We start from the raw sequence: 16,940 nt of genomic DNA on the forward strand, positions 1-16,940 counted from the left end.
ACAGGGGCACCCGCAGTGGGAATAATAGCGTGTGCGACTCACCGTCTGACTAGCGCGATGCAGAAAAACACGCGTTGCCAATACCCCCGCCAAAAGAAGAGATACGTCCTTGATAGCTGTGAAGTTGTGATGGCGCGCAAAACAACAGGAAGCAGCAACACACGTCAGTCTCCATGAAAGGCACGTACAGTGAACTGCTGCCCCCGCTCACCTTTAACCCGTGCTGAGGGAAACGCCCGCGTGCATCACGTCACTTACGCACATAGGCCCTTTCCTCGGATTACACGCATTCACACGCAGAAGTGCAGTTTTTTCACGCGCGCTGAACCACTATGTTAACGGCACGAGGGAAACGCCCGCGCACGCCCGCGCGCGACACTTCACAGAGGCGCTTATGCTTGAAGGGCATTTGGTCCAATGAAAGCGCGTACGAGTGCTGACGTGCTTACGCGCTAGGGGCCTTTCCTCGAATTACACGCTGACGTGCACATTTTTCACGTGCCAAATCACTCCGTATCAAGCTGGCCACGCGAAAACACATGGAAGACCACGCTCCTGCCCAAAAGGCCGAATCACTGCTCCCCAGAGTCCCGAGCACGCTCCGACCTGCCATCTGGTGCTGCCTGACTGCCTGCTGCCCACGTGCCCTGCTATTTGCTGCCTGCACATCCGCCAGGGGGGCAGTTGCTGTGACCACCCCTGCTGGAACAGAAGACTCCCGACTGGGATACCATCGCTCCACAGCCCAGCCACAGGACCCAGTTGCCCACCCACACCTGCCTCTGGGGTTGCCATGTCGGGCACTACACCATCTGGCACCACTGGCAACCCCCAGCCAGAGAGGCAGAGGGGCACCAGCTTCACTGCCACCGAAGTTGGTGTCCTGGTGGAGCAAGTCCTGGGGCAGTGTGATGCCCTCTTCGGAACAAGATGCGCCAACAAGGAAGGACGGACTCGGATCTGGACAGACATCGTGACTGCAACCAATGCGGAGGGGGTGGCAGTCCGCGACTTCCAACATGTCAAGAAGCGCTGGGAGGACTTCAACAAGGCCCGGAGCCTCTTGAAGGCAGCAGATGCTAAGGGGCGCAGGGGGGCACCTGTCGGAACATCAGATGAGAGTCCTGGAACGCATATGCCCAGCGCTCCACGTCCAGGTCCTTGAGAGGCAGACCCGTCTGGAGTTGAGCAGTAAGTGTACATGCATACTGATTGGAAGCTGTGCGTGTGGTGGTGTGCCAGTAGTGTGCAGGTTGTACATGTGGTTTTCTAGGGCCATGTATGGATGTGTATGTACAGAGCTGTGAGGCTGACACATGCAAGTCCTTTCATGTGTAAGACACATGGATGGTGTATGTGTGGGTAAGCATGCAAGCCAAATGCAGATGTGTGTGCACACATGTTTGGATTACTGTGTATGTCAGTTGGCATGGTTGTGGTGTCACACATGGATGTTGGTTCCAGCTGCATGTATCTGCACCGTGTACATGTGCATGTGTGTGTATTTGACAAGGGTGCAACAGTGATGCAACATGGATGCATGTGACACTGATATGTGGAAGACTGATTGGCAGATGTGACATGGATGCCGATCTCAACACTGCGACAGTTGGCGGAGGTGTACACATGCATGTAAGTGTGGTGGCGTGTGTGCATGTGTAGTACACTCCCTGTGTTTCATGTGATGTCTGGCTCACCTTTGGCTGCTCATGCTGTTGTATGTGTATGGATGGTGCTGGCTGTTGAGATATGGCTGTGGAATAGCTCATGTGTGTGAGTCGAAATGACATGTGTGTTGGGGATTGTGATGCCATGTCTGAAGTTTGACAATGCCACTCATGTACAACTGTCATGTGTGCATGAGTCCACTGTACAGTGCCCTGATGCCTGTGTTTTATTTCACCCTGTCTGCAGCGTCAACATATGAAGAGGGCGGGGAAGGTGCTGTGGAGCACAGCGGCAGGGATTGCACCACCAGCCGGAGACGCAAGGCCCGGCTCCCCTCCCAGGTTGTTACCTCGTCGGGGAGAGAGGAGTCCGGTGCCGCGTCCCAGGCCGCAGCTGCCGAGGGGAGGTCCAAGAGGCGGAGGTCGGAGTTGGACTCCTCGGCAGCAGAAGGGGCAGCTGAGACCCCACAGGGCCCAACGGAGGAAGATGGCACGGAGTCATCCAGGTTGGTGGGGGGTTTGGTGGAGGAGGAGGCCGTGCAAGGGACAGAGACGGGGTCTGGAGGTGGGGATTCCAATGGTGCTAGTGGTGCAGTGCAGGACCAGGGACAGGAGGCAGCACAGGCCGCCGCAGAGGTGCCTGTGTGCAATCCTGTCCCTGATCCTGTCACTGCATTATCTCGCACCAGCAGGGATGCCTACGTCCAGACCCGTTCTCAGGGAGGGGATTGGCTTACACCAACTGGCCTTCCTCTCCCTGCAGATGTGGCTATCCGGCACCGGGTTGAGCCTGTCCTGGGTGGGGTGGCGTTGCGCCAACGGGCCATGCGAGCTGACCTGCAGTCTTTTCATGGGGAGACTGCACGTCTTCTCGCATGGCTCGTTGACCGCGGTGACCCACTGGGACAGCTCACCAGGGCCGGATTCCTCTGTTTCTTGGACCTTGGTCCGACCCCCTCCTCAACTGAACCCCCTATGCCCCAGTCGTCCTCCATGCCATCTTCCCACCCATGTATCACCTGGGTGCCCTGTGGAGCTGCCTCTGACCCTGCGGCCAGGCTGGTGGACAACAGATCCCTGCAACAGTCGGGAGTCGGATGTCCAGCAGTGGTGGCCACCTCAACAACTGCACCCCAGCTGGAGGAGGATGTGCAGGCAGCAGGAGCCAGGGCACAGGCAGCGGCACAGCAGCAGCAGCAACAAGGTGGGAGCCATGATGGCTCGGGGTCTTCATCATCGGAGGGGCAGGCATCGACCGGAGGGCAGGAGGACCCTGGACGGGAAGTGTCTTCCGTGTGGCAGCGGTTGGTTCATGTGATAGATGCGGAGCGGCAGCGGAAGGAAGAGGCATGGCTCACGATGGTCAGGGCGGAGAACTCCATGCGTAGGGCCCTGAGGCGGGCCGAGTGCCTCGAGGCCTTTCGCAGGGACCTGGAGATCCAGATGTCATTGTCCCTGCGAACCCTCGGGACCATGGAAGAGGACCACCTCCGGGACATCGAGCAGGAGTTCGATGATGCCCTGGCCCGGAACATTAACATGTGAGCCGTTGGATTTACCTGCTGCCCTTGTAAATAGTTATTTGGTTAGTATTAGGTTTCCTTTGGTTTTTTCTTTATTTTGGACCTTTTGGACAATGGACCACATTTTTGTATATAGTTTTTTTATTAGGTAGTTTTTGGTAGGTTTCATTTCTTCAGTTCATGGACCCTGGATTGTTCATCTGTATATAGTTCACTATTGGATTCATCTTTTTTTTTCGGATTACCCCATGGTGCAATGGTTTTCACTTTTGTTTTTCCCTTGGATTTGCTTTGTTGGACTGTGACTTTGACACCTTTCCTTTGGATTATGATTTCTTGTTTTTCATTATTTTACGGACATGCAGCTTTTCTTTTTTTATTCACATTGTTGTTTGTTTGATTTTAATTACATTCATGTTGCTTTTAATACATTCTTTTCTTCATACAATGATGTGTGGTATTATCTCATTGTTTTCATGCATGTCATGATATGGGTTTTGACATTCACTTGCACCCATTGTGTGTGTGTGATGGACATTTGTTCATTTACATACTTGCCATTGTGGTTGTATCATGTAATAGGCATTTCTATGTGGGTGGATGCAATACTTGGGTGGATCTTTGGCATGTGGAAGCTGCCCATAAGGGCCAGGGATCTAGATTGTGATGACGTGTTGGCTGGGGGACATGTGTCGGGGCCTGCTGATGCCCTCTTCGGAACAAGACGCACCAACAAGGAAGGACGGACCAGGATCTGGACGGACATCGTGACTGCCATCAACGCAGAGGGGATGGCAGTCCACAAATTCCATCATGTCAAGAAGCGCTGGGAGGACTTCAGGTCCAGGACCCTCAACAAGGCCCGGCGCCTCACGGAGTGGGGCCGGGTCAGCCTGAGCAACATCCAGATGAGGGTCCTGGAACGCGTACGCCCAGCGCTCCACGCCCAGATCCTTTGGAGGCATACCCATCTGGAGTTGAGCGGTAAGTGGCCAAGCATTGCTGTGTGAGACAGGGCATGTTGCAGTGTGCTGGTAGTCTGATAATTGCCTGTATGTGTGACATAGGCCATGTATGGATATGTGTGTGTGCAGGGACATCATGGTCATGCATGTGGGACCAGTTATGTGTGAAGCACATGGTAGGTGCATGTGTTTTCATGCAACATGGGGACCTCTATGCAGAATGCACACCTGAATACATGCCAGTCTCTGTTCCTGGACATGGAGGGGGGATGAGGAATGGGTGCTGATGTCATATACATGTATGGTGCACATGTGTGTGTGTTTGTGTGTGTGTGCCAGAGAAGTGTGTGTTTCACTTTGAAATGCCATGGATGCATGTGACTTTGTACATGGGTGTTGATGTTGATTGCAGGCGCCGGGAGTGTTTCTGCATGTGTGTTGCATGCATTGACCCATGTGTTGCGGAAGGACAGGATGGAAGTGACATTTGACAGTGCCACTCATGTGTTATTGCTTCCTGTCTAGGCTATTTTGTGCTGTACCCTGATGCTTGTGTTCTATGTCTGCCTCTACGCAGCGTCAAGTGAAGAAGAGGGCGGAGACGGCGCAGTGGAGCCAAGCGGCGGGGATGCCTCCACCAGGCGGCGACGCATGGCCCAGCCACCCTCCCAGGAATTACCATCATCCGGGAGCAAGGGGGCTGGTGCTGCGTCTGCCACAACGGCTGTGGCGGAAGGGCCGGGTGAGCCCCCACAGGGTCTTCCAATGGCGGAAGACGGTGTGGAGACATCCAGGTTGGTGGTCTCCACAGAGGAGGAGGAGCCCGGTACTGAGCCGCACATGGGGCCTGGTGGGGGTAGTACCACTGGTGCAAGTGGTGCAGTCCAGGGCCAGGGTCAGGAGGTAGCACAGGTCACCGCGGGGGGCCTGTGCATGTCGCTGTCCTTGACCCTGTGACTGCACCATCATGCACCAGCAGGGAGGCTCTGTCCCAGGCCCGTCCGCAGGTAGGGGAGAGTGCCATATCACCTGCCTCTCCACTACCTGCGGACGAGGGGTCCCGCGACCGTATGGGATCCGTCCTGGTGGGTGTCACGTTGCGCACGCGTGTCATTCGTGATGATGTACGTTCTTCCTGGGCGGAGAACGCACACCATCACGAAGAGCAGCACCGTGATGTGGCACTGCTAGGAGGGGCCATGGTTGGGAGGTTCCTACATGTGACGCGCACTCTGGCGGACCTCTCCTCCTCTGTGGAGGCTATGCGCCGGTCGTTCTCCACATCGTCTTCCGGCCCAGATTCCACCAGGGCCCCCTGTGGACCTGGCCTGACCAACACAGCCAGCTTGGTGGAGATCCCATCCCTGCCACAGTCGGGAGTTGGCGGTCCAGCAGGGGTGGACACCACAACTGGAGACCAGCAGATGGAGGATGTGCAGGCACTATCGGAAAGGGCACATGGACAGCAGCAGCAGGAGCAGGCTGAAGGTGGGAGCAATGATGGCTCAGGGCCATCAACATCGGAGGGGCAGGCATCGGCCAGAGGGCAGGAGGACCCTGGATGGGAAGTGTCTTCCGTGTGGCAGCGGTTAGGCCATGCGATAGATGCGCAGCGGCAGCGGGCGGAAGAGGCACGGCTCACGATGGTCAGGGCAGAGAACTCCATGCGTAGGGTCCTGAGGCGGGCCGAGTGCCTCGAGGCCATTCGCAGGGACCTGGAGTTCCAGATGTCATTGTCCCTGTGAACGCTCGGGGCCATGGAATAGGACCACCTCCGGGACATCGAGCAGGAGTTCGATGATGCCCTGGCCCGGGACATCAACATGTGAGCCGTTGGACTTGCCCGCTGCCCTTGTAAATAGTTAGATAGTGTTAGGTTTCCTTTGGTTTTTTCTTTATTTTGGTTGAGCTTGGACAATGCACCACGTTTCTGTATATAGTTTTTTTATTAGGTAGTTTTTGGTAGGTTTCATTTCTTCAGTTGGGATCATGGACCCTGGATTGTTCATCTGTATATAGGTCACTATTAGATTAATCTTTTTTTTCGGATTACCACATGAAGCAATGGATTTGATTTATTGAACTGTGACTTCGGACAACATTTCTTTTGGGATTTCTTTTGCTTATGTTTTCTTGATTTTCATAATTTATCGGACATGGACCATTTATTTTGTTATTCCCATTGTTGTGTGTTTAATTTGATTTACGTTCATGTTATCTTTAATATATATTTTTTTATACTTCCATTTGTGGTATTATCTCATTGGTTTCATGCATGTCATGATATGGGTTTTGACATTCACTTGCACCCATTGTGTGTGTGTGACGGACATGTGTTCATTTACATACTTGCCATTGGGGTTGTATCATGTAATTGGCATTTCTATGTGCGTGGATGCAATACTTGGGTGGTTCTTTGGCATGTGGAGGCTGCCCATAAGGGCCAGGGATCTAGATTGTGATGACGTGTTGGCTGGGGGACATGTGTCGGGGCCTGCTGGCAGGTGCCCTGCACTGCTGGGGGTGCAGGGGACATGTGTGGGTGCCTGCTGGCAGGTGCCCCTCAGTGCTGGGGGTGGGGGTGCAAGGGGATATGAGTGGGACATGAGTGGGGGCCTGCTGGCAGGTGCCCTGCACTGCTGGGGGTGCAAGGGGACATGAGTGGGGGCCTGCTGGCAGGTGCCCCGCACTGCTGGGGGGTGGAGGTGCAAGGGGACATGAGTGGGACATGAGTAGGGGCCTGCTGGCAGGTGCCCGTGACTGCTGGGGGGTGGGGGTGCAAGGGGATATGAGTGGGACATGTGTAGGGGCCTGCTGGCAGGTGCCCCTGACTGATGGGGGGTGGGTGTGCAAGGGGACATGAGTGGGGGCCTGCTGGCAGGTGCCCCTGACTGCTGGGGGGTGGGGGTGCAAGGGGACATGAGTGGGGGCCTGCTGGCAGGTGCCCCTGACTGCTGGGGGGTGGGGATGCTGGGGGACATAAGTGGGGGCCTGCAGGCCAGTGCCCCTAACTGCTGGGGGGTGGGGGTGCTGGGGGACATGAGTGGTGGCCTGCAGGCAGGTGCCCTGCATAGCTGGGGGGTGGGGGTGCAACGGGGTAATGCGTTGGTGATCACTAGTGCAAGGTGACATGTGTCTTGGCTGCGGGGGCATGCCCATGGTGGATGGGCTGCCTGCGGGACATGACTAGGGGTGCAGGGTAGTGCCCTGTGGTGTGGTCTACCTGCAGGCGCCGTGGAGGGTGTAGAGGGAACACCTGGGAGGACCCGCACTTCCAATTCAGGTGCAGCAATCCCCTGCACCCCCGAAATACACGTACCCCACTCGCACAGGGCCTATCGCTTGTGGAACTTCCCACACACCCCAGTAATACACGTACCCTGCTGAAATCGCGTGTAAAACTTCCCCGCACCCCAGAAATACACATACCCTGCTGGAATTGCGTATGGAACTTACCGTGCACCCCAGTAATACACGTACCCTGCTGAAATCGCGTGTTAAACTTCCCCGCACCCCAGAAATACACGTACCCTGCTGAAATCGCGTGTGGAACTTCCCGCGCACCCCAGTAATACACGTACCCTGCTGAAATTGCATGTTAAACTTCCCCGCACCCCAGAAATACACGTACCCTGCTGAAATCCCGTGTGGAACTTCCCCGCTCCCCAGAAATACACTTACCCTGCTGAAATCGCGTGTGGAACTTCCCCGCACCCCAGAAATACACGTACCCTGTGGAAATCGCGTGTGGAACTTCCCCGCACCCCAGTAATACACGTACCTTGCTGAAATCGAGTGTTAAACGTCCCTGCACCCCAGAAATGCACGTACCCTGCTGAAATCGTGTGTGGAACTTCCCGCACACCCCAGTAATACACGTACCTGCTGAAATTGCGTGTTAAACTTCCCGCACCCCAGAAATACACATACACTGCTGAAATTGCAAGTGGAACTTCCCGCGCACCCAGAAATACACGTACCCTGCTGAAATTGCATGTTAAACTTCCCCGCACCCCAAAAATACACGTACCCTGCTGGAATCGCGGGTGAAACTTCCCGCAAACCACAGTAATACACGTTCCCTGCTTGCCGTGTGCTGTGTGGCGGCCCTGTATACTGGTCCAGGGTTAGCGCAGCCCTTTGCGCTGGATTGGGGATTTTGATGGCTTTTCCTTGCGCGAGGGGCGTTCTTGTGGGCGTTACTGGCGCTGCTGCAGGGTCGCTTCGCCATTCTGCGCCACGGCTGCTTTTGGTGGCTAAAATCCATGAATACGCTGTGCGCCGAAATGGATTTTAGCGCATGCGGCTGGCGCAGACTATCACACGCGCACACTGTGCGCCAACCGCGTGCGCCACTTGTGAGCTAAATTCTATGAATTACCCCCTAAATGTTATGAGCAATGTTTTTCATATTTTTTATACAACCTTTTGTGGAAAATGTTTGTAATTGAATGTCGAAACCTCTACTTTAAAAACAAATAAAACTGATTTTTTTTTTTAAAAAGCATGGCTGGAGCTCAACATATAACAAGCATTAGCAATGCAAACAATTTGGGCTTTTGTGTAGGCATGGGAAAGACACTTGCTAGGCACTGTTGTAGTGATATTAAGTGACCATTGATTGTAGCAGGTACAAAACAGTGCAAGTACCTGGGTAATTAACAGCAGTGCCTCGCAAATGCTTCATTATTATACAACTGTTGGCTTTGCTCATGCTTGTTTTTAACAGCGCTTATAAATCGAGTGGCTGAAGGAAGCCCTGGTTAAGACATTTAAATAACATTAGTCGCGCATTTACAGCTCCAAGTCATTAACTCTCTGTCAGGCTGAGAGGTCCTGTGTCCGCGGAAATTGCTGAACCCCCGACGATCCCCCTGAAATGTAATTCCCAGAACTAGATTTCAATTCAGCTCTGTAAACTACACCCCAAAGGGAAAGGGGGAAGTGGATAACAAAACAACACCAGGCAGACTGCGTCAAGGCTAACCAGAGCTGAACCTGCACAGGATATAAGAAAAGCAGATACAATTCCTTTATTTACTTACTTAACCTTAGGAATGGGAAAGACTTTAAATCCTTAACTAATAATTAAGAATCATACCTGGCTCTTCTCTTGAAATTTCTTAGAGAAGCTTGTAAAGAAGCTGAAAATCTCTCTTACTTGAGACTCTTGAAATTCACAGCAACTTCTTACTTTGGGCAAATCTGGAAAGTTTAGTTCTTTGTCTCTTTTCCAAAATGCACTAGATGTCCAGTTAAATTGTCTTTATTTATTCTTTCCTTTTCTTTCAAACTTTTCTTTTGTTTTTTCAAACTATTTACAATTCAATTGAGTTTGTGAATTCTTGAAGAAACACGTGTTAAGGTCACACGTGGGTTGTTTTCATGCAGATGAAGTTCACGTTGAAAAATTCCTGCGTTGAAGAACACGTGCACGGTAAGCAAAATCCACGCGCCGAAAACACACGCGCTTGCCTAACCAAGTCAAGTAGAATTCACGCGCAAACGAGAACACGTGCAGAAAAACACACGCGCTAAAAAATTTCCGTGTTGAAGAACTTCCGCGCCTATTCAACACGTGCCTTATAATCCACGCGCTATGAGTTCACTCGCGATCGAATACACGCGTTTAAAAAGACACGCGCAAGAAACCACACGCACAATTGAGTTCTAGTGCAGAAGCACACGCGCTTGAAAACACACGCGCTATAAAGTTCTCACGCGGCAATCAGATTATCGCGTCAGGAAGCACACGCGCTTGAAAACACACGCGCTATAAAGTTCTCGCGCAACGAATGAATCTCACGCTAGGAGCACCCGCACTGGAAAACACACGCGCTCTTGAGTTTTCACACGACAAACAGATTCTCGCGCTAAGGAGCACCCGCGCTGGAAAACACACACGCTCTTGAATTCTCACGCGACAAACAGATTCTCGCGCTACGGAGCTCACGCGTTGGCAAACACACGTGCAGTTGAATACACTCGCACGCGCAAAGGTTCAACGATATTTTCAGATTACAAGTAGTACGCGTATTTACAAATAGCGCACAAGCGCACTCAGGGAGTTCAATAGTACTAGTACAAAGATAACTTTTTACGAATTTTCAAGGAAATGTCATTAAGATGAACAGAGCTGCAGTACAAACAAAGTCACTTATCTCCAGAGCGAATTCATAAGGATCTTCAGAGTTTCCTGTCTTCAAAAACGAATTCCTGACAACTGATAGCTTCTCCAGAAACCCCCAAGAAAGTAGCCGCTCAACTGCTAACGCCTGAAGGATAAAATCCACCAGGCCCAAGTCTAAAGCAGGAGCAGCCACTAAACACGTCCGCTCAGCTGGGGTTTTGATGATGAAAGGCACAGAGTGACAGTTTAGAATGTTCATTGTTGTTCTGCAGTGTCTTCTAACCAATCAGAGCTGTCACTGTGAGACTCCATTTTGCCTTGGGTCAGAACCAGGATTCTGAATCAGCAAGTTAAGGCCAAACCAACTACAAAAGAAAACTTCCCACCCACACAAGGCTAATCTAAAAAGGATTAATAAAGAGAAATAATGAGAAGGAAACTTGAATAAGGGAAAATAGCCTGAATAGGGGAAGGAAACCTGACAGTACCCCCTCCTAATGCCCAGTCTGTGGGCCTACCTTATCTGGATTTTTAGCATGAAACTTAGCAACTAAAAGGGGGGCATGTACATCATGCCACCTTCCCATGATCGTTCATCAGGTCCATATCCCTCCCAATCAATTAAATACTGCAACCTTCCCCTCACTTTCCTGGAATCCAAAATGTGTTTAACCACAAATTCTTCAGATGAATCCTCCAAAATCACAGGGGAAGGTGGTGTTCTAAATCTAGTTCCTGAACAAACTGGTTTTAAACGGCTAACATGGAAAGTAGGATGTACCTTCAATTGCTTGGGTAATTTCAATCGTACTGCCACAGGGTTGATGATTCTCTCTACCCCGAATGGGCCTACAAATCGTGGACTGAATTTATTCTTCCCCTTAATTTTTAGGTACCGGGTAGAAAGCCAAACTAAGTATCCCACCTTATATTCAGGACCAGCCTTCCTTCTCAAATCAGCACACCTTTTATATTTCAATTTATTTTCTCCCAGCACCTTTTTTGCTCTATCCAAGTTATTCTTCATTACCAACAAACGATCTTCCAACACCTCAAAACTCAGAAAGCGAGGATGAAACCCACGACCCAAAAAGAAAGGGGACATAGAAGTAGCATCTTTACCACAATTGTTGTAAGAGAATTCTGCCAACCATACCAAATCCACCCATTCCTCTCTAGCTTGTAAATAACACCTTAAGAACTTCTCCAATTCCTGATTTACTCGCTCCACTTGTCCATTACTCTCCGGATGAAACCCAGAAGTCAAACTAACTTCCACTCCAAGTTTCTTACAGAAGGCCCTCCAGAATTTTGAAATAAATTGAGATCCCCTATCAGAGATAACTTGACTTGGGAGTCCATGTAGTCGAACTACACCTTGCAAAAAACTATGAGCCAGTTTTTCCGCGGTAACCTCTCCCTCCATTGGTAAAAAATGTGCTTCTTTAGTAAGAAGATCCACCACAACAAGAATGGTAGTACAACCCTTATCTTGAGGGAGATCGACAATGAAATCCATAGAAATAGTGTGCCAAGGACGAGGAGGAACAGGTAACGGCTCCAATAAACCATGCGGCTTCCCAACTTGACTTTTTGCTTGTGCACAGACTACACAAGTTTTAACAAAGTTCAATGTGTCTTGGCGAATTGTTTCCCACCAAAAATTCCTTCGAACCAATTCCAGAGTTTTTCTGAAACCAGGATGTCCTGATAAAATGGATTCATGGCAATTTCTCAAAACCTTTTCTCTTAACTCTTCAGTAGGTACATAAAGTTTGTTATCAAAAAAAGGAAGATCGTCTTTCAAACTTCTGGCTGGATCCAGTCTCACCCACTCCTCCATCTTCTGCAAGGACATATTCTGGTGAACTTCATTCAAAAAATCCATTTCTTTAATGGTTCCAGCTAACAAAAAACGTTCTGGAGCAATTATAGGTTCTGGTTCCAGAATCTCTCTCTCCTCACTACCAGGAAATTGGCGGGATAAGGCATCAGCTTTTTTGTTCTGACTTCCGAGTTTAAAAGTCACAATGAAATCATAATCGACAAAGAATAAGGACCATCGAAGTTGTCGTGGAGACAAAGTTCTTGCAGATTTTAAAAACAATAAATTTCGGTGATCAGTAAGGACCGTTACCGTATGTCTTGCCCCTTTCAGAAAATGTCTCCATTCTTCAAAAGCAGACTTTATTTCTAATAGTTCACGATCTGCAATTGTGTAGTTCACTTCAGCGGCAGAAAACTTCCTAGAAAAGAATGCAACTGGATGTAGTTGACCAGTATTTTCATTCCTTTGAGAAAGCACCGCCCCCAACCCTAAATTTGAAGCGTCCGCCTCCACAAAAAAAAGGTTTAGAGAGATCAGGATGAATTAGAATTGGACTAGAAGTAAATCTTTGTTTTAACTCTTGAAAAGCTTTTTCTGCTTCAAGGTCCCAGTCAAATTTCACTCCTTTTTTCAAAAGTCTCGTTATAGGAGCAACCAGCCGAGAAAACCTTCGATAAATCTCCTATAAAAAATGGCAAACCCTAAGAAACTTTGTATTTCCTTAACCTTAGTAGGAGAGGGCCATTCAAGAACTGCTTGTACTTTTTTAGGATTCATTTCTAAACCCTTAGGTGAAATTATAAAACCTAAAAACTCCACAGAATCTGTATGGAATTGACTTTTTTCCAATTTGGCAAACAAATGGTTTTCTCGCAGCTTTTATAAGACTAAGCGCACATGTTTCTGATGTTGATCCAGGTCAGAAGAGAAAATCAAAATATCATCGATATACACGACAACAAAAATATCTAGGTATTCTCTAAAAACCTCATCAATGAAAAATAGGAAAGCCGCTGGAGCATTACATAAACCGAATGGCATAACTTGATATTCAAACAGCCCAAACCTGGTCTTAAACGCTGTCTTCCATTCGTCCCCTTCCTGCACGCGCACAAGATGGTAAGCTCCTCTCAAATCTAATTTAGAGAAAATATTTGCTCCTTGTATTTGATTAAGCATTTCCGAGATGAGAGGAAGAGGATACCGGTTCTTAACCATGACTTTGTTAACTGCTCGATAATCTATGCAAGTTCTAAGCGTTCCATCCGGTTTTGGTACAAAAAATAAAGGTGAGGCCGCTGGTGACTTAGAATGACGAACAAACCCTTTGGCCAAGTTTTCCGACAAATACTCTTAAATAATCATTCTCTTTTTCTGTAAGAGCATATACCTTACTACTAGGCAAAATTGTTCCTGGCCCCAGCTCAATTTTACAATCAAAGGGTCTATGGGGTGGTAATTCTCCTGCCACTTTCTCATCAAATACGTCCCAAAAATCTTTGTAACACTGGGGAAGTTGACCCACTACAGCTCCCAAATCATGACATGCAATTCCAGTCTCAGCCAGAAAACTAGACACTGAATTACTTTGTTTGACATCTTCCTCTAAGAGACTTCCTGAAAAGCAATTCTCTTTAAAAAATCTGACTGCATGTCAATTGTCCTAGCACTCCAATCAATCAGAGGATTATGGAGAGCAAGCCAAGGCATACCCAAAATAATCTTCAACAAAGGAGCATCAATTAACTCAAACAAAATTATCTCTCTGTGACCTCCTGATAACTCCAAAGTTAAAGAACCTGTCCTATGAGTAATAGGACCAGAAGATAGATACGTACCATCAACAGCCCTAGCCTGCTCTACAACCTCCTTCTGAATAATTGGAATTCCCAAAGATTTTGCCAGACCCCAATCCATGAAATTCCCGGTGGCACCAGAGTCAAGCATTACAGGACCATTTCCCTTACACTCCAACTCAAAGAACAAGGATACATTTACGGTTATATGGGGAACCGCTGTCTGCACCGTATTGGCGATCTGTTGTACCTTGACCGCTGAGATAGAAGTCTTCTTGGGAGTGTAAGGACAGTTCCCTAAAAAGTGCCCACCTCTTCCACAATATAAACACAGATTGTTATCTCTCCTCCTAGCCTTTTCTTCCACTGTTAAAGGGCCTCGGACCCTGGGAGATGGATTATTCCCTTTGGATCTACTCTCTACCTTAGGTCTATCCACTCTAACTAGAGACTTTACATCACTCTGACAATGACGCCTCTCTGCCTTCCTTTCACTCAAACGAAAGTCCAATTGAATAACCAAATCAATCAGACCTTCACAAGTAGAAGGGCGTTCAACTACTCCAGACAATGCATCTTTTAACTCATCTCTAAGGCCCCTATAAAACAATGAGGCCTGTTTAACCTCGCGCCACTTGCTTTCTAACACAAGGGACTTAAATTGTGTTATATAAGCAATCAAGTCTCTATTACCTTGTTTTAGTTCTAAAAGTTCACCATCCACTTCCAGAGATAACTGTCTTCTATCAAACATCTTTTTGAATATCTCTAAAAAACTGGTGTAATTTCCTAAAACCGTACTCTTTTGACTCACCAACAACCCAGCCCAAGCAGATGCCTCCCCAGAAAGATAGGACAACATAAAAGTTATCTTAGATGCATCCGAGGAAAATAATTCTCGTCTACTCATAAAATGTAATTCACATTGTGTCAAAAACACCCTAAACCTCTTGGGATCCCCAGGATAACGTTCTGGAGGCGCCAAAGGAACTGGCATAATTAAACTCCTTACCCCTTCTGCCACTGGAGGTGCCCGTTGTATTTGTGGTAAATGATCTTCACCTTCTCTTTCTAACTCAGGTGGAGAACCAGCGCCCCCTGAAACCTCATCCTCTCTCCTTTCTCCCCTCTGTTGAATTTGTGTTACTTTAACACTCAAGTCATCCACCTTTTGACTAAGTAAGGCATTTTCATCCCGAGATATTTTCAACTCCTCCCGTAACTCCCTGATCAAAGATCCTAACATCTCCATGGATTTGTCGGGGTTCGTGACAGCTCGGGCGGACTAAATTATTGGCCTTTCATTCTGTCAGGCTGAGAGGTCCTGTGTCTGCGGAAGCTGCTGAACCCCCGACGATCCCCCTGAAATGTAATTCCCAGAACTAGATTTCAATTCAGCTCTGTAAACTACACCCCAAAGGGAAAGGGGGAAGTGGATAACAAAACAACACCAGGCAGACTGCGTCAAGGCTAACCAGAGCTGAACCTGCAGAGGTATAAGAAAAGCAGATACAATTCCTTTATTTACTTACTTAACCTTAGGAATGGGAAAGACTTTAAATCCTTAACTAATAATTAAGAATCATACCTGGCTCTTCTCTTGAAATTTCTTAGAGAAGCTTTAAAGAAGCTGAAAATCTCTCTTACTTGAGACTCTTGAAATTCACAGCAACTTCTTACTTTGGGCAAATTTGGAAAGTTTAGTTCTTTGTCTCTTTTCCAAAATGCACTAGATGTCCAGTTAAATTGTCTTTATTTATTCTTTCCTTTTCCTTCAAACTTTTCTTTTGTTTTTTCAAACTATTTACAATTCAATTGAGTTTGTGAATTCTTGAGGAAACACGTGTTAAGCTCACACGTGGGTTGTTTTCATGCAGATGAAGTTCACATTGAAAAATTCCTGCGTTGAAGAACACGCGCACGGTAAGCAAAATCCACGCGCAGAAAACACACGCGCTTGCCTAACCAAGTCAAGTAGAATTCACGCGCAAACGAGAACACGCGCAGAAAAACACACGCGCTAAAAAATTTCCGTGTTGAAGAACTTCCGCGCCTATTCAACACGCGCCTTATAATCCACGCGCTATGAGTTCACTCGCGATCAAATACACGCGCTTAAAAAGACACGCGCAAGAAACCACACACGCAATTGAGTTCTAGTGCAGAAGCACACGCGATTGAAAACACACACGCTATAAAGTTCTCACGCGGCAATCAGATTATCGCGTCAGGAAGCACACGCGCTTGAAAACACACACGCTATAAAGTTCTCGCGCGACGAATGAATCTCACGCTAGGAGCACCCGCGCTGGAAAACACACGCGCTCTTGAGTTTTCACGCGACAAACAGATTCTCGCGCTAAGGAGCACCCGCGCTGGAAAACACACGCGCTCTTGAATTCTCACGCGACGAACAGATTCTCGTGCTACGGAGCTCACGCGCTGGCAAACACACGCGCAGTTGAATACACTCGCACGTGCAAAGGTTCAACGATATTTTCAGATTACAAGTAGTACGCGTATTTACAAATAGCGCACAAGCGCACTCAGGGAGTTCAATAGTACTAGTACAAAGATAACTTTTTACGAATTTTCAAGGAAATGTCATTAAGATGAACAGAGCTGCAGTACAAACAAAGTCACTTATCTCCAGAGCGAATTCATAAGGATCTTCAGAGTTTCCTGTCTTCAAAAACGAATTCCTGACAACTGATAGCTTCTCCAGAAACCCCCAAGAAAGTAGCCGCTCAACTGCTAACGCCTGAAGGATAAAATCCACCAGGCCCAAGTCTAAAGCAGGAGCAGCCACTAAACACGTCCTCTCAGCTGGGGTTTTGATGATGAAAGGCACAGAGTGACAGTTTAGAATGTTCATTGTTGTTCTGCAGTGTCTTCTAACCAATCAGAGCTGTCACTGTGAGACTCCATTTTGCCTTGGGTCAGAACCAGGATTCTGAATCAGCAAGTTAAGGCCAAACCAACTACAAAAGAAAACTTCCCACCCACACAAGGCTAATCTAAAAAGGATTAA

General features: G+C 48.5%; 1 protein-coding gene across 1 annotated transcript in view; it reads right to left on the reverse strand.

Annotated features, from left to right (window-relative positions):
- TSGA10IP (testis specific 10 interacting protein) overlaps positions 1 to 16,940 on the reverse strand; it is a 333,990-nt gene that overhangs the window by 132,638 nt on the left and 184,412 nt on the right. The gene's annotated exons all lie outside the window — the stretch shown is intronic.

This window comes from Ambystoma mexicanum, chromosome 2p, assembly GCF_040938575.1.
Source record: "Ambystoma mexicanum isolate Mex_15411 chromosome 2p, UKY_AmexF1_1, whole genome shotgun sequence".
NCBI lineage: Eukaryota > Metazoa > Chordata > Amphibia > Caudata > Ambystomatidae > Ambystoma > Ambystoma mexicanum.